Genomic DNA, 23,380 nt, shown 5'->3' with positions numbered 1-23,380 from the left:
ACACCCACCTTTTATACTATATCTCACAGACATGGTTAATTCCATCTTAACTTAAATACCTGGATTTCTGCAACATTCTCCTTTTACAGTGTTTGCCAGTTTACCATTTAACCAGTCCTGAAACCCAGAAATCTGGGATCATTTTAAAACTCCTCTCTCTTCCTCACTCTTGATATCCATTCAGTCTTAGGGCCTGTTGATTCTCTTTATGTCCAAATGTTTCGTTAATTAGCTCACTTTTACTGTGCCTTCATCCCAGCCCTTGATCCTGTGCAGAACTTCAGACATAATTTCTGTGAATGCATTTTTGCTCCCTTCCTATCTGTTCTCTGCAGCCTGAGTGACCTCCACTTTTTCTCTTCTGCTTGTCTCTGCCCCTCTCCACTCAGTCTCTGGGAGCCCGTCACACTGATTCTCTTTCAATTCTTTGTTCTTCCCAACTTCAAAGCCTTGGGCCATGGCATTACCACTGCTTGGAATGCCATTCCTCTCTTCTTTTTCTAACTAGCATTTTATCTTTCAAACCTCACCTCAAACATCACTTGCTAAGGAGATCTTCCCTAACCCAGCAGACAAGTTCAGACCTTCCTCTTGGATCATTTGCTGCCTCCCTTGTGTTGTCTGTGTCACACTTGTAATAATAACTTGTTCACTATTTCCTGCTAGACTATCAATTCCTTGAGAAAAGAGACCATGACTGTCTTATCCATCACTGTATCTCCTGTGCCTTGCACAGGGCCTGGTAGAGAGATATCTTTTGATTCACATTTGTAAGATGAATGACCTCATGAGAATTAATGAGCTAACAGACATAACATAATTCTTTTTATGGTGACCATTTTGATGGAGTATTTTGGGTATGTAGGGATGGAGTGGGCATGCTTTAAGAATTTACCATGAAGGGTGGATGTGGGGCATGGTTAGAAAACTCAAACTATGTTTCTCCTGGAGTGATCTTCCTATAGTGTTCTAGGAAGTCTCACTAGCTCCTGATGCTGGGGTTGGGGAGTGGAAACAGAGGGAAGACACTCTTGAGAGTAAATGTATGGCTGGCTCACAATTTTATCTTACTGGGCTTAAGTTGGTTGTGTTAAGAATAGTAATATGATGCTTTTCTTGTAAGTGGCCTGAGGTGACCTCTAAAAATGATTCACCATTCACTTAACCTAGAAAACCCCACAAAATCATACAAATCAATAGGTTCTTCATGTTCACATTAAAAACACTCGTGAAACTGCCCAGGCCATTAAGGATGGTGCCTATCTAAAAAGCCACCAAGCATCTGAAGGATTTGCTCAAATTCATAACTCAATGGACATGCATTTGAGCAGACTTGAGGAGATAGTGGCGGAGAGAGGAGCCTGTTGAAGTCCATGGTGTCACAAGAGAATCAGATGTGATTTAGTGACTGAACAATGACAACATCTGAAGGATGTCACTTTTCATTCCATCCTTACAATGGTGGAGTTGGTAGGTGTGCCCAGGCCAAACAGTGGCATTGGGTGCAGAGTTAGTGGTGCAAAAAGAGTGCTGAATTTTACTTCACATGCTCAAAAATACAGAGAGTAATGCTGAACCTAGAGGCTTAGATGTAGATTCTTTGGTCATTGAGCACATCCAGGTAGACAAAGACCCTAAGATGCAGCCCAGGACTAACAGAGCTCATGGTCGGATCAACCTGTACATGAGCTCTCCCTGCCACATTGAGATGATCCTTACTGAAAAAGAGAAGGTTGTTCCTAAACCAGAAGAGGTTGCACAGAAGAAAAAGATATCCCAGAAGAAGCTGAAGAGACAAAAACTTATGGCCTGGAAATAAATGCCACAAAAAGTGCAAATCAAATTAAAAAATATAGTAATACGAAGTAAAAAAAAAAATAGTAATATGATAAAGAAAGGCCCTTTGGCCCTTTTCCTGCAAGAATTTAGGGGTGGAACATACTTTATTTGGACAACCTGGAGTAGCACCTTCTAATAGAACTGTCTGTGATAGTGGAAATAATTTATATATGCATATCCACTATGATAGTCATTACTCACATGTGACTTTTGAACTCTTGAAATATCGTAAATGCTAATTAGAAACTGCATTTTTTATCCTGTTTGATATAAATTAATTTATACTTCAATTTAAACTTCAACTAATTTTATTTAAATTTAAGTATGGCTGATGTCGGCTGTGCTGGACTGAATTAGGTAGGTCAAGAGTACCTGGGTTGTGCTGAGACTGAAGATGGCTAAGTGCACCGAATGTTTTGTATTGGAGCACCTTGCATTACAAAGAAGCTGACATGCTTTTATTTATACTGATGCTTCCTTTCTAATAAGCATGTAAAATCAAATATTTCCAGAGAAAAAGTAAGTTGCGGATATTTTCTCAATAGGAATATGTAAAGGGCTGTTTTATAAGCCTGGATTCCTCTCATTCTTAGAGTGTGCTGTCATCTTATAATTCAATGTAATGGCTGTCATTTCCCATCAGATAAAAAGAGATGCCTCAAACCTACTCCAGAAGTCACTGTCACAGTGTACTGGGATTGGGATATCATCCTGCCTTCTGGGATACCAAATAGTAAGTCCTCAGAACAAAGCAGCAGCTGTGTGCCTTCTGGAATCCCATTGTGCCCTGTTAGTGTTGATAAAAATAACCCCTTGATTATTTTGTGGCATGTTTTGTGACATCAAAGCACCCTACAAAATTGAATTCATGTTTCCAACACTTGTTCAAGTTCACTCAGTTGTTAGAACAGTACTTAATCTTTCTCATGCAGAGAATACGTGGAAAGTACATAACTTTTTCTTATGTACATGCAAGAAATACAAGCCTGTGTTTATGTGGTACGCCAGGGTAAGTGGACAGGCTGTGCATGACTGGAAACAGCTGGCTCAGTGACTTTGAAGAATTCAGGCTCTGCCCACCTCTGCCAAGAGCTGAGGAAACTGCTGACTCAGCACAGCTATAAGGCTTTTGTCTCACTGGAATTGGGAAGCTCTGGTGATTTGGTGCTCACCAGGTCTAGGACAGTGCTTCATAAAATTTAATGTGTATGTGAGTCACCTGGATATCTTGTTAGAGTGCAGATTTTGATTCAGTAGATGGGCAACTGGGCCTGAGATCGTGCATTTCTAACATGCTCCCAAGAGATGCTAATATTGCTGGTCCACTGACCGTATTTTAAGTTGTTAGGTACACAGATTTGATTTACAGTTTGGTCAGTTTTGCATTAAAATGTCTTTCTCCATCACTAAAAAGCTTATTGTTACTTTCTACCAACCTTGATATTATACTATCAGACCAGGTAAGAGTGGATGAAAACACTGGCACAAGCTCTTTTCTGGGGCTGGGAAAATAGCTGGTGGTCATGTGTTTGTATTATCAGTGGAAAACTGTATCAGATTAGAGTACAGCTCAGAAGCAGGCAAACACGGGATTCATTAGCTTCATAGTTCTAAGTCAATCCACTTTTAAGCCCAAATAAATGACTTTTTTAAACAAGGTGGAGTAACTGTGGAAATAACTGGACTAGGTAGGGATTGGGAGACCTACGTCCTGGATCTAATTCTCCTCTGACTGATGAATTCAGTATAGGGAAGGCATGACATTTCTTTGAGCCTCAAATTTCATCTTTCAAGCATGATCCATGCTGACTACGGAGATGCAAACTCTTTTACTTTTCTCCCTCAGGCAGGTATTTGTAATGTCGCATATGTGTGTGATGAGCTGCCAGCTACTTAGTAGCAGCCAGCTGGGCTGTGATGAGAGAGTGACTACTTTGTAGAAAAAAGAAACAATTTAAAAAATAACAGTAACACTAGATTTGTGCTTCAGGTTTTGTAGCTTCACTTACTTAAATTCCAATCTGTTAATTCCACAGGTATAAGGGCAGTTGGTCAGGTACAGAGTGGGTAATGTACAAATTCTTGGTGATAGTGATAATGATGGTAGTGGATAATGATGATAATGATAGTGATAATAAGTGTTCTGTGATTGTAGCCTGCAGTTGGGCACATAGTAGGTGCACAGTATGGAGAAGGAAATGGCAACACATTCCAGTATTCTTGCCTGGAGAATCCCATGGACAGAGGAGCCTGGCTGGCTACAGTCCATGGGGTCGCAAGAGTCGGACACGACTTGGCAACTAAACTGCCAACCACCACCAGGTACACAGTAAACAGTAGTCAGTGGACAAATGGGTCAGATGAATGGTGACTGTGGAGTCTCTGAAGAGTCTTCTTCCAAGATGAGCTCCATCAGCAGAAAAGTTGCATCATCTCTCTCTGTGATCTTATAATATTCATACAGCAACACGCTCATCTTCCAGGCTTTCTCTTCTTCACCTCTCAGCACTTGTAAATTTACAAAAATGCTCCTTTGAGTTTCATGTGCTGATGAGAAAGGTCTGTGTCCTCACAACCACATTCACATGAAAAACAGGCCTTGGTTTTTCCGGAATGTCAGGCTTTTCTTCGGTTCTCAGCAGGATCAGTGAAATTATGACCTTAAACCGTTTAACTTTCTAGTTAATAATAATCTTGTTAGTGCTTATACAATGAAACAAACCAGAGAAAAATCAAGGTTCAGCCATACATTTGCACAGATAAATGTGAACATTTGAGTCAGTGCACACTTGTGTACATTTTAACAAAGAGAAGTGGAAACAGAGATAATCAATGAGGCATTAAGTGTGAACTGTTCAGTCTCCATAATCTCAGATTTAAAAATACATTATAGGTAATTCCCATGAGAAATTTCACTCTCTAGTTTTCTCTCTCTTCCCAACCCTCTCCCTTTAAATAATAGAAGATGATTATTTTGGTAATTGATGTAAGTAAAATTAATTGAAACATTTTCTGTTTTAGCAGCTAAAGTAATGCTGCATTTTATCTTTTCCATTTGTCTCTACATGTATGAAACCTTGTTATAACTGACATTAGGATGCTCTAGATTTGAAGTAGCTGCTAGATTCTAGTCAATACTTATTCTCTGATAAATTTCTCAGATAATACAAAGCCAATTAATCCTAGCCTGATTAGCTTTTGACAGAAATTTCTTTTAAAGATAACACAGTTCAAATTTATATAGCTCCTTCCCTAAAGGAATTCAGACTGATCCTCCTTTTCTTATGAAATAACCTAATTGCTTTATCATTTCTTAAAACCCATTCCTTCACTTGCCTTCCCTAGATCAGTTTACAGCTATATGTCAACTAGGGCAACTGAATCAGAAACACGGTCCCTTCCCGCTAAGTCACCTAAGTAGAAACATGGAAGGAATTCTTTCTAATTCTTTTCCCTTAGGTCCCGTATGAAGTTCATTTGCTCAAACCTCAAACATCGCTCTCAAAAATCTCCCTTTCCCCTCTATTTCTTCATTCACTTCCTTAAGTCAAGTCTTCCTAATTTTTCTCCTGGTTCGTGGTTGACCTCCAATCAGGCACCCCACCCCTCTTTCTCATCGCTTCAGCCCAGTGTGCATACTGCGACAAGAGTAAATGTAAAACACATGTGGGATAATGCCCCTAATGGCAGGGTCCCCCAGGTCCATGCTTGTGGACATACAGGTCCTTTCTCCACTGGCTCTTTCTAACCTTGTCAGTCTCCATTTGATATCCCCCTCAGTCCTTCCCTTTGCTTGTATCCCAGGTTCTAATTGCTTTGGGCAGATTTCTCAAATGCCATGTGTCCCTTTATTTGTCGTGCATTTTCATCTTGTTCTTTCTGCTTTACTTTTTTTTTTTTTAAATCTACATGTCATCCTCCTAATGACTCCTCAAGATCCATTTCACAGGTCACCTTCTTCCTGGGACTTTATATCACTCCCTCCCTTTCCATCTTTCTCAGCATAATTAATTCCTTTTTATCTGTATTCCCAAGGGATCATATCCATAGTCCTATTACAGCGCTTATCATGAAATTAAATTTATGAATGTATGTGTCTGCTTTAAGAGTTTAAAATCTCTGAGGGTGAGGATCTGTTTTATTCATCTTTGTATCTCCTGTTCTTGGCACTTAATAAAATTCTCTATAGTTGTGTGTTGAATTGGATGTGTCAAACCTTGCTGGGTTTTTTTTTTTCCTCCTCTTTAAAATGTGAGGCAGAAACTGCCCCCTCTGCATTACTGAAGGGAAAATTCTTGCCCCCAAGCCACAAGCAGCTTAGGCAGTGGCCTCGGGAGGAGTAGACTGTGGGTGGTAAGTGGTGCTGAGAAATTGACCTTGGTGCTAAGGCTAGTGGCTGCTCTGTCCCCTCTCCTGAGGTTATCTGTGTTGTCTCCCATCCCATTTGCCTATGAGCTTCTTGAGGGCAAGAATCATGCCTCTTTTTTGTTTGTGTCCCCAGATCCTAGCAGCAATGGTTTTCCATTGTTGCTGTAACAAATCACCACAAACTTAGCCGCTTAAAACAGCACAAATTTATTATCTTATAGTTCTAGAGACCAGAAGTCTGAAATTAAGCTAACTAGGCTACAGTCAGGTGTTGGCAGGGTTGAGTTCCTTTTGGGACGCTTAAGGGAAGACTCCACTTTCTTCTCTTTTCCAGATTCCAAAGGCTTCCCACATTCCTTGGCTTGTGGTTTCCTTCCATCTTCAAAGCCAGCAGGGGCTGGATGAGTCTTTCTTACATTGCATCACTCTGACACACTCTCTTCTGCCTCTCTTTCCCATTTGTAAGAATCCTTGTGATTAAATTGGACCTACCCAGATAATTCAGGATAATCTTTCCATCTCCAGGTCAGCTGATTCACAAACTTAATTGCATCTGCAATCTAAATTCTGCTTTGACGTTTAACCAAACATATTCATAGATTCTGGAAATTAGGACCTGGGCATATTTTTTGCTGTGTGTACGTGTATCCATGTGGCATTATTCTGCCCACCACACTAGCATAGCATCTGACTTATGTTAGGAGATAAATTTGCAGAATGAATGGACAGGGTCTCTTGTGAGTATGAGTGGCTTTAAGTCTCAGGGCTGTTAGAACAATTGTGAAAGCAGTGGTGATTGGCAGGTGGTGAGGAAGAAATTCCCTGGTAAGAATGGAGGGCTTCAGCTGTAGAGCTTCATGGTTGATTTCACTGTTAGGGGCCATTAGGGCAAATGGACTGTAAGGTGACCCCCAGAAAATCCAACCTCCTGGTGTTCACAGATTTGTTCCATGTTCCACCTTTTACTGTGGGTAGGACCAATGACTTGCTTCTAAGCAATAGAATCTGGCAAGATGATGAGATATCACTCTCATGATTAGATGTGATTGACTGTAAAGGTAAAGGTGATTTATTGTTATTCCTGTAATTATCTTACATTATATGACTTTGGTCTTGGTAGATTGGGGCTGGAGACTTTTCTTGTGGGCCTGATGAAGTAAATAGCCATGTTGGAGAAGTCCATATGGCAGGTAGCCTCCAGGACCTGAGGGTGACCTCCTGCCAATACCTAGTAAAAAGCCAGGGCCCTTGGTAGTACAGTCAAGAGGAAATGAACCTGTCAACAGCTTGAATTAATTTGGACACAGATTCTTTCTCAGTTGAGATTCCAGATGGGAACGCAGCCCAGCCAACACCTTAATTTCAGCCTATAAACCCGGACCTCAAACCCAGTTAAGCTGCACTGACTCCTGAGTTACAGAAACTTTGAAATAATAAGGACTGTGTTTTAAGCTGCTAAATTTGTTTTAATTTGTAAACAGAACAAGAAAACTCTTGCAGGCCATTTGGGAATCATGTGAGAGATGGAGATGGATCTTTTCTGCCCATGCTTGTGGGGAAAAGAGCCCCTGACTGTAGGTTTACCTCCACTTTACAACTGAATAAAGATGAGAAAGAACAAGTTGTTACTCATTGCTCTTTATCCAATGGCCAGTAAGAAATATAGGAAGAGAGCCTGTTATTCTGACTTATGCTGAGCTTCCTCCCAGGCCTTCCAGAGGCCATGACTTGGAATTGGAGTTCATAGCAGGTGACTTTGCTTCATGTACCCTCATAACAGTATTCTGAAAGAAGACTTTTGGGCTTTTGTTTTCTTTAAGACAGAATCACAGAGAGAGGTACCACTTATCTAAAATCATGGTAAAGATTCAGGTTGATTTCTGGGCATGAATGAGTAACACTCATTAAGCTTAGTGGTTAAGTTCTTAAAAGTTGTGCTCACTGAATGTACTGTTTAACATCCCTGTCCTGTAGCTATAAAGCATAGTCAAAACTCAGCTTGGATTTTCAAAAAAAACTTGATGAGGCTATTTTAAATTCATCAATAGCATTTGATGAATTTAAATGACCAATTTTTATATGTGTGTATTACTTTAATATCTCCTCCCTATCACTCACTCTCCTCATCTCATAGATGGGATTATTGAGTTCGAAAAGATTAAGTGAGTTGTTCCACCTGCTTACACAGCTAATTCTCACTAGAATCCAGTTCCCAAGCTTAGAGTTTCATATTGTTTTCACATATAAACTCTAGAATCAGAATTTTTGAAAGGTGGTAACAGTCTTATAGCTAAGTCCATATTCCTGCTTTAAACAGAACCAGATATGCCTAAAACATTCCAGACATGTAATGATCTTTCTTTACAAAAAATTCCAGTGTAGGTGATAGGATTCTTTGGTGCCTCAGCTTAAATTTCAATTGATATCTGCTGACACTTTGAGTAATAATTATCTTTATCTTTCTTGGTTAGATATAGATTATAGTCAGAAATGTGGTGCCATTTTTCACAGATCTATGGACTCTTATTTTGGACTAAGGGACCAGGGACAAGTGGGTTTGGAGTCACATCATTTTCGCCCTGGGTTGGGGCACCAAATATGGATTTGGAGCAGAGGTCAAAGGGGGGCATTTGTGGGTTGAGCATCAAGACAGGTTTGATATGGGCTTCCTCGGTTCCCTGGTGGCTCAGATGGTAAAGAATCTACTTGCAATGTGAAAGACTTGGGTTTCATCCCTGGAACAGGAAGATCCCCTGGAAAAGGAAATGGCAACCCACTCCAGTATTCTTGCCTGAAGAATTCCATGGACAGAGGAGCCTGGCGGGCTACAGTCCATGGGGTTGCAAAGAGTTGGACACAACTGAATGACTAACACTTTCATTTTCTTCTGTGACAGCATGAAGAGCGTAAGTGTGGTACGTGGATTAAAAGCAACTAGGTTTCTTGATGCTGGCTTGGAAGGGGATGAGGTTCTGGCATAACCTCCTTCCAGAGCTAAACAGGGCATCACAGAATGTTAGAACTGGAAGGCACTTTGGAGTTTATCTTGTTCAATCTGACATTAATGGACTCAGAAAGATGACTTGCCCAAGAACATATAACAAATTAGTTCAGGCTTAGAACTTGGAACCTCCCAAGTGTCATAACTTTTATTTGTTTTTATTTTATACATTTACTACTTCTATGTTTTTTATCCACCCCACTCAGTTATTGACACAACACATACACATATGCACATGCATGCACACATACATACATCTTTCCCTACCAAATTACTGGAGTCGGTGGTGGTGCTGATAGTCAAGGTCCAAATACACAAAAATGTTTTGAATGCTTCTCATGGAAGTAGCATGATAAAGTAGAGAGATACCTGAATTTGGAGTTAGAAGACCAGGATTTGCCTTCACATTCTCACAAACCCATAAATATAGGGGAAGCAGCTTTTTTGAGTCTTGGTTTTTTTCATCTGTAAAATGCAGATAGAGAGTTAAAGGTGAAAACAGTGGATATTCTCAGAGTGAGGCTAGGGCAATGGGGTCCAGTGATAGTATTGCTGGGAGTTTGGTTACCGTGAGAACTGCCTTGAGAGAGCTTTGTATACTCCAGTGCTACACAAATGTGTAATATTACTCCCATGTACTGGACACTATGGTGGATATAGGACAAATGTTGCTTGAGATATAGCACTTACCTCCAGTAAAGTTATACTAAAGTTATAACCTTAGGATAAAAGAGGGAAGCATATGCTGAATGACCAATGAAGAGTGAGGGCAAATACTTAGAAATGAGATGATTATGAAAGGGGGCGATTGAGGGAGACTATCAGGAGTTATGACTTGGGCTGGGTCATGAAGGAAAGTAGCAGACTGGAGGGGGCCATTTTAGCAGGTAGAACATATTGAGCCAACACATGGAAAAGCTCAAGGAGTGGTGAATATACGAAAGAGGAAATATGTAGAATAATATTTACAAGAGTAGGATTAAGCCATGGTGGATATTTATATCTAAGCCTTCTTTTTGTTATGCAGGCAATAGGGAGCCATGTGTGACTCTGGAGCAGGATTAACTTGTCCAGAGTGTTGGTTTAGGAATGTCTCTTTTGCAGGAGTGTACATTGGTTAATAGTAGAGGGCGTTGGCAGAGAACTGCTTATGCTTTTCTCTGCCTCAGCACTTCAGGGGCATTTGTTCTGCTGAATTTTGATTATGACTCCTAAAAAAGGTTGATATTATACCAGGCTCCACTTGGAAATGATTTCTGAAATGCCTCCTGCCCCCACTCCTGCATAGGTCTGAGAGTCTTGCTCCTTACTAAGCTGCACAAAACCACAAGGATGATTGCTTTGTCGTAGTTTGGGGCCAAATGACTTGACTGACTAGTAATCACATCACAGATGACTGACAACAAAAAGATCTTCTTTTTTTTCCAAAGTACAAGGAAAGGAGACAGAATCAGAAATCCTCATAACAGAAAAGAGACCTATTAAGATTATCAACTCCACTCCTAACAGAGTAGAATTTTTTTACTTCTCTGAATGTTTGTTGTGTTTTATATCCTCTCTGTATGAGCAATGGCTATTTTACCACTTCTGGTGAAAGATTTTTCAATAGGTTAATTGTTTCACTTACTACTATTGACATTTTTCTGATTTTTAACCAAAATATCCATATAATAAAAAACTTGGTAATATTCCTGATGCCCATTATGGAAGGAGCATTATTTGAATAATATGGAAATAATGTTTTCATATTAGGTGCTTATATCTATAATCGTAAAATCTATAATCAATGAGAATACATTGTTTATATTTTGAACTTTTTTCTTTCCAAAGCAGACTAGTCACTAATCCAGGGTCAAATTAGGAGAAAAAGAATTAGTGTGCTTCCAATCACTGACATGATGAACAAATATGAAAGTAATGAAGAAAGAGAAGAATCATTTAGTGAGATTTTACTTTTGTTCAAGTCCAAAAAGGAGAAGACAGATTGCTTCATTCACTTTCTGTAAAATTAAAGATGATTTTGAGTTGGAGAACACTGCTCTGTGATTGATGCAATACGCTTCCTTCCCCTTAGAAATCATCAAGGCCTTTGGCTTAGATTTAAGTAATGACACTTTCAAAGACAAGGAGATTTAAAAATCAGAAAAAATTTTGAAAGGCATTCAAACTCTATACTTCTCTTTGTTCTACATCAACTGTTCATCAGATTGATCATCGTCTCTAGTACTTTCTCATTCATCAACATAGAAGCCTAAGTGTGTGTTATTTGCCTGATCTGAAAAATGAGGTTGACACTGCCAATATTCATTTTAGTGATGTTAGGGAAAAAAACGATTAGATGGTAATGAAGTTCTTATAGTTTCAAAGTGCTCTACATATTATTAATAACAGAAATTAATTCACATTACTCTATTTCTGATACACGCTTTGTCAACTGGAGAATACTTCTAAATGTTAAGAAATGAAGACTCAGAGAGGAGGGGTTATTTTTACTATTATGACTGTTTATTATTCTTTTCTGATGTTTGCATAGCCTTGGACAAGTCACTGAACTTCTCTTACCACACTGTATACCTGGACCTTTCATGAGGAGTGTGCAAGTATAAACCCCCAATTCTGGTGTGCTTACCTCCACAAACCCTAAATACCTGCCTCACAGCATTCCTTTACCAGTAAAACATGAAATAGAACATATTAAAAAATCACTTTATTACACTATTTGTGCCATGAGCTGGCATCTCTGATGGGTGCCCCATACCCATACCCCTCTCAGACATAGAGAGAGGGACAGTATGTTGTGTCTCCACATGCTTACACTGTTTTGCTGATCTTGGCCTTGAGACTGGCGTTCCAGACCCACTAGGCCACCAGTAGCACCATAGGGCTGTCCATTGTGATTCAAGACATTCGTGATCCTTAGGAAACTCTTTTGTGGCTGTCTGTGGCCTTGGCTTTGACATCAAGCAGCAGGGTATGGTGGTAGCAGCCAGGGAGTGAAGATTTTGAGCACTCCAGATCTGCTGAAAGAGTAAACCCACAGCTCGAGGAAATTTCTATCATGAGCTTCACCTTTACCACAAAGTTGTTGTGAAAAGCCAAAGAGTAACGATAGGCCAAAAGTCTTTAAAATTATTAACTGCTATGGTGAGGTAACATTGAGTGTCTGTTTTCAACAGCAACCTTTGATTTTCCTTTTTTAATTCATTCAATTTTTCAGTGAAGCAAAAACAACCTTTGTAACTCAGTGAATGTACCAATATCTCTTGCTCCAGCCCTCCAGGAGATGACTTTGATATCCTCATACAGATAATTCCAGGCTAGTGCAGGGAGAAGCTCAGGGCAGTATTTGCAATGAAGAGAATTAAAAAATGTACCAGATCTGTAAACCATCATAATGGAAATCAAAGAAGAACCTTGGATTCTAGGGAGAAATGGTAAAATACTCATTTTACCAAACTAAATATACAGCTTTGGGGTATCCCAATTTGGAAAACTTTTTCTGAGCTTCATAATCCTTTTGTTTCACTTCTTAGTAATAAAGAGAGAAATCAATTTGCCATAAACAATTCCAAGGGCAAGAGAAAGCATGAATAGAATTTCAAAGTTGTTTTGTTTTGGGTGTGATGGTGGGAACTTTTTAGAGACATTCTGAGAAAATCAAGTGGCTTGCAAAAAACTGACTAGTCTCACGTTAACAGTTTGGAGAGCAGAGATGGAAGCTCCATCATATAAATGCTGGGAACCAAATTGATTGAGAATAAACTAGGGCTATTGTTTTTCCAGGTCAGAAATTTATTTTCATATGAAGTGTTGGATCAAATCAGAGGAGCAAAATCCTTAAGAACAACATTTTAAACTTCAAAACAAAGCAAAATCCAAAGCATGCTCAAAGATACTATTTTCTATGGTGATCTGAGAAGGTGATGTACTATATTTAAAAGTTTTTATTGGTATATTTATTTCATATTTTTCAATTGCTCTGTAGCCTCTGGCTCCTAAGCACCTATTGAAAAATATTTTTAACCTGTACTAGTAACTGGGCTATCTTGCCTGTCATATGTCTCCTATAAATAAGGCCACGTACCTGACTGGAATATTAGAGCTGGCTGTTAACATATCTTAAGACTGATGTTGAAGAGTAGGATGTGGAGACTTATAAAGCCCTTTGTAAAGACTGAAACATTAAAAAGAAACACTTGTCACCATCAGCTGGTCACAAATATGCTTCTTTAGCATATCTTTTGACCCGCTGACCATCTGCCAAAATTTCTTTTTTCTTGACCCAGGCCAATTCCTGAAATTCCACATCATGTAAGAAAAGAAGAGTTAAGATTATGAGTTCCCCAAGATTTTCTCCAGTATTTATTTTCCTTATTGAGGTCTCTTTTATCTAAAAAATTTACAGATAATCACACAAGTAGAAACAAGAAAAGACAAAGTGAGATGAGTGATAGATCTTATAAGAGATTAGCACAGACCCTTCCTTCCCACTCATTCAAACTCAAGTTTTCTTTCAAGGCTGTCCTATTCAACCTTCTCTGGACAGCTTTTCTGAGATCACTCAAGAATCCCTTTAACTTTTCCTTCTCTGAATTTCTACCCTATTAATAATCTACCCCACACTAGTAGGATCTGTTTGAGTCATATACTTTCTAATCTTTCATAGATATATATTGAAAGTGAAAGTGAAAGTGAAGTCGCTCAGTCGTGTCTGACTCTTTGCGAACCCGTGGACTGTAGCCTACCAGGCTCCTCCATCCATGGGATTCTCCAGGCAAGAATACTGGAGAGGGTTGCCATTTCCTTCTCCAGGGGATCTTCCCGACCCAGGAATCGAACCCAGGTCTCCCACATTGCAGGCAGATGCTTTAACCTCTGAGCCACCAGGGAAGCCCAGATATGTATTAAGTAGTCATATATCTCAACTCGGAATTATAAACTCTGTGAGGGCAAGGACATCTTATATTTCTTTTCTCGGCTAGTATGTTAGGCACATAGTATATGCACTTGGATGCTGATAAAGACTGCAGAAGCAGAGAAAGTCACTGAGTGATGGGGCCATTTAATACAAATTAAATATCACTCCCAGGTGGCTCAGTGGGTAAAAAATCCTCTTGCAGTGCAGGAGATTCAGGTTCGATCCCTGGGTCGGGAAGCTCCCCAGAGGAGGGAATGACAACCCACTCCAGTATTTTTGCCTGGAGAATCCCATGGACAGAGGACTCTGGTGGGCTACAGTCAATAGGGTCGCAAAGAGTCAGACACAATCGAAGTGACTGATCACGCAAATACCACAGCACCATGAACATAAAGGGAACAGTTTTCAGATTCTAATAGAATCCCTGTCCTTTCAGCTTTAACTGTATTTCCTCTTGCTGATAAGTAGCCCATTACTGGGCGAGACATGATTCTCCCATTTAAAAGCAACTGTTTTGAATCAAGGAAAACAAAAATAAATTCTGGAAAGGGAATGAGCAATAGTAGCAGGCTCAACATCCTTTTGTTAGGGGATTAAAGCATTAATCATCCTATTATCTGCTATTTTGAGCTTTGCTAAAGTTGCTGGAGGTTGATAGGAATTAGTTTCAATTAAAGAACTTTAGAACTTTCCTTCTTACATCACCCACTGTTTTGGATTAAAAGAAGATGATGATGATAACATGGTCCTGATAGTCTAATTGTGGTTTCTTTCCACTTTTGCTAAGAAATTGTAGAAAAGGTCACTTTGGATTTAAAAAATTAAGAGCTTCATTGTCAGAAAGTATTACTAATGCATATAATTATGGTTTTAGATTGTCTAAAGAGACTTTATTTTAATACTCACTATTCAATTGCTTTAGTGACATTTGCTAATAACCCAAAGAAGTTACCTACTGTGATGGTGAGTTTTGAGTTGTAAAGTTTAGCATTTTGACATGCAATGGCAGCAATGTGTATAATGCACATAAAGAGAGCAAGAATCAATAAACATGTCAATTTAAAAATGTTAAAAACCTGAAATATTCCTCAATAACTCCATTAGGAAAGACAAAATGTAATGGACAGTAGGAGTTATTTCTTGACAGACTGCCCAATAGCTTCTGTGGCAAAATTGCCACAATTCACACCTAAAAAATTAGGAGAATCCTGGCAGATTGAGGTTGACAGGTAAACTAATTCTGCAAAATAGTAAACATGGCTGGGTTAATTGCTGTAGCTTCACTATCTTTCAGAGTTGTGTTTTCTTACTTGGTGCACTGATTAAAAAATAAAAATTTCAGTATTTTTCCAGTCTTTAGAGAACTACCTGGTATGATTAAGAAAATATTGGATAATTATTCAGTCTCTGATATTTTTCAATTATTCCTCAAGCATCCTTTCTGGACGGTGAGATGAAAAGCTCGGTGTCTTACTACCAGATGTTAGGTTTTTTGTGCATACTATTAAAACACTTGGTGTCCAGTTTATTTTGTTATTTGGAGAAAGAAGAAAGATGACTCAGTTTAGAAGTTTCCATCTACCTCAGTACGGGGCTTTGGCTCAAAGACAGTGGTCTCAAGACTACTACCAAATTGAATCCATTTATTGCGCAAATTGGGATTTTATGAATACACATTGAAAAAGTTGCTTTATTGTTTTCCTCATGAAAGTAACAAATATTCATTATAGAAAACTTGATTTGAAGAGGAAAACTAAATTACTAAAAAATCTCTTCATAGGAAAAAAACTATTGATATTTTAATTTTATTTTTTTAACTTTTTCTGTGCAAAGACTTATTTTATATGCAGTTGTCCATCCATATGTTCCATTTTGGACATTTTTTTTTTTTTAGCTGAACATTCTGACCTAAGAATGTCTCATGTTAATTCAAATTACAGCTATTAATGAGTATGAGAATTCTTTTGAGTGGATGTTTCCTGACTTACTTAGCCATTATCATATTGCTGAATATTAAAATTTTTCAATCAAAATATTTTTCACTTTTCAAGTGAAAAGTTTACAATTTTTCACTATTTTAGTAGAACTGAAACAGAAATCTCTGTGAATGTGGCTTTTTCTGGTATTTGGAGTGCTTTTCTATGGTTGATTTGTTAGTGTAGAGTTTTTAGTCAAAGGGTATGATCATATAATGAGATGGTAAAATGGAGGCTTTGCCTGAGGTAACATGGTACAAGATAACAGAGGAGCTATCACACAAGAAGCTAAAGTTTAAGGAGATTATTAAAAGCCAGTTACATTTATCTTAATTCTCCTATAACATCAAAAAGTATAAAAAGATCATGATTTGAATTTTAGAGGGGATTTTAGGTGCAAGTTCTTCATTTGTTGTGAGTCTCCCTTCTTCCCCTCCAAGGAAATGAATGTGGTGTGCCTGCAGTTTCCGCACCTCACATAATTTAGTAATACCTCTATGGATTTGAAGGACTTCCCTGGTGGCTCAGATGGTAAAGCGTCTGCCTACAACGCGGGAGACCCAGGTTCGATGCCTGGGTTGGGAAGATCCTCTGGAGAAGGAAATGGCACCCCACTCCAGTACTCTTGCCTGGAAAATCCCATGGACGGAGGAGCGTGGTAGGCTACAGTCCATGGGGTCGCAAAGAGTTGACCACGACTGAGCGACTTCACTTTCACTTCACTATGGATTTGAATGACATGTTAGGCCAATTTCTGACTTACACCTGAGAAATCTGAGAGGTGAGTGACTGTCTGACTAAATGCTGTAACAAGGGTACACAGGAGAAATTGTCAAAATGGGAGAATTTGAACTCCCAACGTTTGTCCAGGAAAAGATCTGTGAAAATTTCTCAGGAGCCACATGTTGGCAGGTTCCATAAGAGAAAACCAACATAGCTTCATCTTCATTCTGTCCATCAAATGCTATTTGATATTGCAGCAGATTTTTGAATCCTGGAAATATGTGACAAGGCTAACAAAAAGACACATTTGGTAGTGCTGAGGATACTGTGGGTCTCTGAATACTTATGAAAGACAAAGGAGAAAAAGGGAAAACAGATACGGTGGCATTAAGAAGCAAACATTGAAAAATTTAGTTGAGTTTTGAGTTTGAGTGTTGAGTTTCAGGTAGCTGTGAGACATCCAGATGGAAGTGCCTGGAAGGTGGTGGGGTGCACAGGATGGAACTCAGAGAGACATTGGCTAGAAATGTGGATATTTAGAATGTTGAAAGCCTGAGACAATCTAAAGAGGGTGTAGAATAAAGTGAAAAGAAGGTCAAAGGCAGAATCCTGGCTTACAACAGCCTGGAAAAGATGAGAAACTAGCAAAAGAGACTGAGAAAGGAAAAAAAGGTAGATCCAAGGAGATCCAGGACTGAGCATTGTCATCAAATCTAGTTTGGGAAAGAATTCCAAGTGGGTTGTGGTCAATAAGGAGGCCAAATAAGTTGGATTTTGTCGGGAGCCGTGATAGGCATTACTGACAAAATGGAGGCTCGGCCCCAACCCCCTCTCCTCATCCCGCAGGTACGGTCCCGGGATGAAGGAGTTAGGTCTTGTGATTCTGACTTGTCCTTTCCTTCCTCCGGTTGAGTTGGCTGGAAAGAATGTTATAATCCATAAAGTTAACTATTGACATTTGTTCAAGGATCTTTACCAAGAACGCTCCAGGATGAGCACATAGGCTGCAGCTTGAGACCATGGGAAACATTGTATCTGAAACCTGCCTGTAAGGGGAATGTTTATGGCAAAAGAAGTTTGCTGAGTTTAGGGATTAGGAATAATTAAGAATAGTTAGAAGCTTAAAGTTTAAGGTATGTTGTAGTGTTGGCATATTTTACTATAGCTTGTGGAAACTAGGAATTTTAGAGATACTAATAGCTAAAAGCCTTTTTAGGAGATGATGAGCTTAAGTTACTAGGGGATAACAGGATTTAAAGAGATAAGAAATAAACTGAGGAATGTAATATACAGCCCAGAGACAAACTTGAGTTACAATGTTATCACAAGGACACTTAAGCGGGAACTCTGAAGGACAACAATGATTTATGGAGACAGTAAATATGGGTGAGGGGAAACTGAAGATGTCATACCTCTGACCTAACACTTTTGTAAAAGTATAAAAGAAAACCTGATGCTTAAAATAAACATGCAGCCCAGTGCTTTGAGCGAGAGACTGCATCATTTTCTCCGCCGAGATGCAGTCTAAATGAGTGAGAGGCTGCATCATTCGCCGACCCCGTTCATCCTTTCAGGGTGATTCTCTGGCTGCCAGAGCTGAACTCCGGCCGGATTTTAAGATTAAATTGTTTGGGGGAATTCTCTGGCAGCCCAGTGGTTACCACTCCATACTTTCATTGCCATGGATTCAGGATTCAATCCCTAGTTGGGGAACGAAGACCCCATAAGCTGTGCCAAATGGCCCAAAAGCAAAACAAAAAGATTAAATTGTTTGGGGCAAATAGTGGGACACTGGTGATTGTATCTGGCTTATTCTTAGTATAATGATGAGGGCAGAGGCCCAACTGCAATGGATTGAATAGTGAATGGGTGGAGAAAGGGAGTCTAAGTAAAGACCATCCTTTCTAGCATCTTGATTGTGAAAGAAAAGGGAGATGTATTCTAGTGAGAGAAAGGCTTAAAAGATCAAGCAAAAGGCTTGAACACATGTATCAGTCATAGGAAAGGTGTGAGTGGAGTGCAGAAACAAAATAGAGGAGAGAGAAGGATTAACAAATTGGTCAAGATACTAGAGAAAACAAAGTGAGTTTAGATTAAGAGTCTCCAGGCCTTCTGAGTTGGAAGCTTAAACAAATTAAGGAACATAAAGCAAGGAATGCTGTGCGTGCATGCTAAGTTGCTTCGGTCATGTCTGACTCTTTGTGACCCCATAAACCCTAGCCCGCCAGGCTACTATGTCCATTCTCCAGGCAAGAATACTGAAGTGGGTTGCCATTTCTTCCTCCAGGGGATCTTCCCAACCCAAGGATCAAACTCCCATCTCTTAGGTCTCCTGCATTGGCAGGTGGGTTCTTTACCACTGGTGCCATCTATGCAACCCTGCAAAAGAATGATGTCATTCTTTAGCACTGATATGGGACATCCTCTAGTATATACTGTGAATGCAAAAACAAGGTAAATATTCTATTTAATATCCTGCCAGGGCTATGACAAATGGTCATGTGAATTGTGTACTAATATGTGAATGACATGCCTCTGGATCTGCATTGCATGGTTTTTTAGGTGACATCCCTCTAGTGTGAGAGACAGTGCTTCACATTACCTTTGCTTTTTAAGATTCTTCATATTCTTTTGTTCTGATCAATATTCACAAGAGTCAACTTTTGATCATTTAACTTCCCACTTATATGTTTATTCAAGGATATTCAACAATCAGACTGGTGGATCAGAGACTCTGCTCTGCTTGATAACTGTTTTTAAATTGAACATTAATAAAGTGGTCTTCTGATGATAATTTGGTTCTTCATGTCACTTGATCACAAAAAGAGACTGTGTTGGCATGCTGACATGAGTGTTTCTGCCTGATGTTTGGGCCTCTCTTAAATGAATATATCATCATTCTGGTGTATAATAGTGGTTGGTGAGAAGTTGATTAATGAGAACTTCATTAACCCCTCTGAGTTAGACCTACTTCAGTACACTAACAAAACAATAGATCTCCCCCTGTTTTGCAAGTTAGAGGCCAGTTTCTTGACTGTGGTGAATTTATTAAGCTCAGTTTTATTTGTTCAGGTGACTTCCCTGGTGGCTCAGATGGTAAAGTGTCTGCCTACAGTGCAGGAGACCTGGGTTCAATCCCTGGGTTGGGAAGATCTCCTAGAGAAGGAAATGGCAACCCACTCCAGTATTCTTGCCTGGAAAATCCCATGGATGGAGGAGCCTGGTAGGCTACAGTCCATGGGATCACAAAGAGTCAGACATGACTGAGCAGCTTCACAACTGTTCAGGTTCATTTCAGGCAGTCATCTGACCTGTTCCTGTTGATGGTGTTAAAGATAAAATTATTCATGGTACTTGTTGAAGATGGTAGGAAAGGCTATTCAAGATGGCACTACTGAAGTAGGTGTAGGGACCACTGCAATGGGGTTTGCAGTTGGGGAGAGAGAGAGATTAGGTTTAACCCCAAATACAGCATGAGTAAGTGGGACTTTATAGCCAAGCAGGAGGGTTAATGAATGAAAATTCACTAAGAGAAAACATCAGGAGTAAAGGGGGATTCTTGCTGAAGGCAGGCCAGGGTGATCAGACATCACATGGAAAACGATCAGATACTAAGGGTATTTAGTTACTGAGAATGGGACATTCTGGCTTGAACTGACTTAGCAGGATTTTTGCTAAAATTGAACAAGGCAGAGACAAACGTAAGACCCAAAGTCAGGGCTTAGGCGAAAAAGACTTCAGAATAGCTGGAGTGCATTTGGTCAAGGAGAGAATCTTTGTTGTCACATTCCTATATGTATCCTTTTCTTCTCAAACGATGGTCTCAGTCTACTGGTCTCAGTCTACTCGGTAAAGAGGAAAAGTCATGTGCTTTGGGGAGTGTAAGAGAGAGGAGGGGTGTGAATGTGTGGGATGGGGAGAAGAACTGAATTGGTCATGAAAAGGATTACTGAGACTTGTTAAGGATGCAGCTAAGTTGTCCCAGTAAGCTAAAAACTGTTTCAATTTTTAAGTTTCACATCCCAGGAACTCTTTCAGTTTGAGACAAGCCAGAACCATTGGTCACTGTAGATATCACTGATATTGGAGACAGAAAATCTATAGGGAAAGGAATCTGTCAGTTCAGTTCAGTCGCTCAGTCGTGTCCGACTCTCTGCGACCCCATGAATTGCAGCACGCCAGGCCTCTCTGTCCATCACCAACTCCCGGAGTCTACCCAAACCCATGTTCATCGAGTCGGTGATGCCATCCAACCATCTCATCCTCTGTCGTCCCCTTCTCCTCCCGCCCCCAATCCTACCCAGCATTAGGGTCTTTTCCAATGAGTCAACCCTTCGCATGAGGTGGCCAAAGTATTGGAGCTTCAGCTTCAACATCAGACCTTCCAATGAACACCCAGAATTGATCTCTTTTAGGATGGATTGATTGGATCTCCTTGCAGTCCAAGAAACTCTCAAGAGTCTTCTCCAACACCACAGTTCAAAAGCATCAATTCTGCGGCGCTCAGCTTTCTTCACCGTCCAACTCTCACATCCATACATGACCACTGGAAAAACCATAGTCTTGACTAGACGGACTTTTGTTGGCAAAGTAATATCTCTGCTTTTAAACATGCTATCTAGGTTGGCCATAAAGTAATATCTCTGCTTTTAAACATGCTATCTAGGTTGGCCATAACCTTCCTTCCAAGTAGTAAGCGTCTTTTAATTTCATGGCTGCAGTCACCATCAGCAGTGATTCTGGAGCCCAAAAAAGTAAAGTCTGACACTGTTTCCACTGTTTCCCCATCTATTTCCCATGGAGTGATGGGACCAGATGCCATGATCTTAGTTTTCTGAATGTTGAGCTTTAAGCCAACTTTTTCACTCTCCTCCTTCACCTTCATCAAGAGGCTCTTTAGTTCTTCTTCAGTTTCTGCCATAAGGGTGGTGTCATCCGCATATCTGAAGTTATTGATATTTCTCCCGGCAATCTTGATTCCAGCTTGTGTTTCTTCCAGCCCAGCCTCTCTCATGATGTACTCTGCATATAAGTTAAATAAGCAGGGTGACAATATACAGCCTTAACGTGCTCCTTTTCCTATTTGGAACCAGTCTGTTGTTCCATGTCCAGTTCGAACTGTTGCTTCCTGACCTGCATTCAGGTTTCTCAAGAGACAGGTCAGATGGTCTGGTATTCCCATCTCTTTCAGAATTTTCCACAGTTTATTGTGATCCACACAGTCAAAGGCTTTGGCATAGTCAATAAAGCAGAAATAGATGTTTTTCTGGAACTCTCTTGCTTTTTCGATGATCCAGCGGATATTGGCAATTTGATCTCTGGTTCCTCTGCCTTTTCTAAAACCAGCTTGAACATCTGGAAGTTCACGGTTCACATACTGCTGAAGCCTGGCTTGGAGAATTTTGAGCATTACTTTACTAGCATGTGAGATGAGTGCAATTGTGCGGTAGTTTGAGCATTCTTTGGCATTGCCTTTCTTTGGGATTGGAACGAAGACTGACCTCTTCCAGTCCTGTGGCCACTGCTGAGTTTTCCAAATTTGCTGGCATATCGAGTGCAGCACTTTCACAGCATCACCTTTGAGGATTTGAAATAGCTCAACTGGAATTCCATCACCTCCACTAGCTTTGTTCGTAGTGATGCTTTCTAAGGCCCACTTGACTTCACATTCCAAGATGTCTGGCTCTAGGTGAGTGATCACACCATCGTGATTATCTGTGTCGTGAAGATCTTTTTTGTACAGTTCTTCTGTGTATTCTTGCCACCTCTTCTTAATATCTTCTGCTTCTGTTAGGTCCATACCATTTCTGTCCTTTATTGAGCCTATCTTTGCATGAAATGTTCCCTTGGTATCTCTAATTTTCTTGAAGAGGTCTCTAGTCTTTCCCAATCTGTTGTTTTCCTCTATTTGTTTGCACTGATCGCTGAGGAAGGCTTTCTTATCTCTCCTTGCTCCCTGTCTCCTGTACAATGTCACGAACCTCTGAAGGAATCTGTAGGATTCAATAATTTTTCCTAGAGGATTTCAGCAGCCAAGGAGTAGAGCTAGGAGTATGGGTGTTTGGATTGATCCCATATAACAGGGAGGTTGTTGAAAAAAAGATGACTGGTAGGGGATGTTGAGAGAGTTGAAATGATCCAGAGAAGACAGAGTGGGAGGTGAGGCTAGGTTGGTCCCATCTCAGAGTAACAACTTGAGTCTGCATCTCCTGGGTCTGGTTTCCTGTCCAGATTCCTGGACTTATTTCTTATTTCTCAGTGAATTAAAGTGTGAAATAATTCTCTGATAAGAGAATTAGACACACAAGAGCAGAGGACCCTTCAGTAAAGAACACCAAACAGGTGGTCCTCCTCAATCAACCTTTAAGGTTCTATAGAATCATGGAAAGTTAGAACTTGAAGGAACCTAACATTTTTCTGGTCCAGTTAATCCCCTGGACATCTTAAAGTGGTGTTTCCATTACAAATGAGTAAGTAAAGATTGTTTGACATTTTCTCTCTAATTGTGAGAGTGACTGAAACAATCACTGAAAGAAAAGTTCAGTTTGGTTAAGA

General features: G+C 39.9%; 1 protein-coding gene across 4 annotated transcripts in view; it reads left to right on the top strand.

Annotated features, from left to right (window-relative positions):
- The window catches only part of ZPLD1 (zona pellucida like domain containing 1), a 664,056-nt gene that overhangs the window by 379,071 nt on the left and 261,605 nt on the right, over nt 1-23,380 (top strand). Inside the window, exon 5 of one of the 4 annotated variants that reach the window (XR_014069133.1) lies at nt 2,483-4,784. The exons of the other annotated variants lie outside the window; for them this stretch is intronic. The gene's annotated coding sequence lies outside the window, so the exon portion shown is untranslated. Of the gene's footprint in view, nt 1-2,482; nt 4,785-23,380 lie in introns of those variants that run through there. 4 annotated transcript variants of the gene reach the window in all.

Source organism: Giraffa tippelskirchi, chromosome 2, assembly GCF_054371585.1.
Source record: "Giraffa tippelskirchi isolate mGirTip1 chromosome 2, T2T-mGirTip1v1.2.pri, whole genome shotgun sequence".
Lineage (NCBI taxonomy): Eukaryota > Metazoa > Chordata > Mammalia > Artiodactyla > Giraffidae > Giraffa > Giraffa tippelskirchi.
Note: the sequence above shows the minus strand (reverse complement) of the source record. Positions and strands in the feature narration are given on the sequence as shown.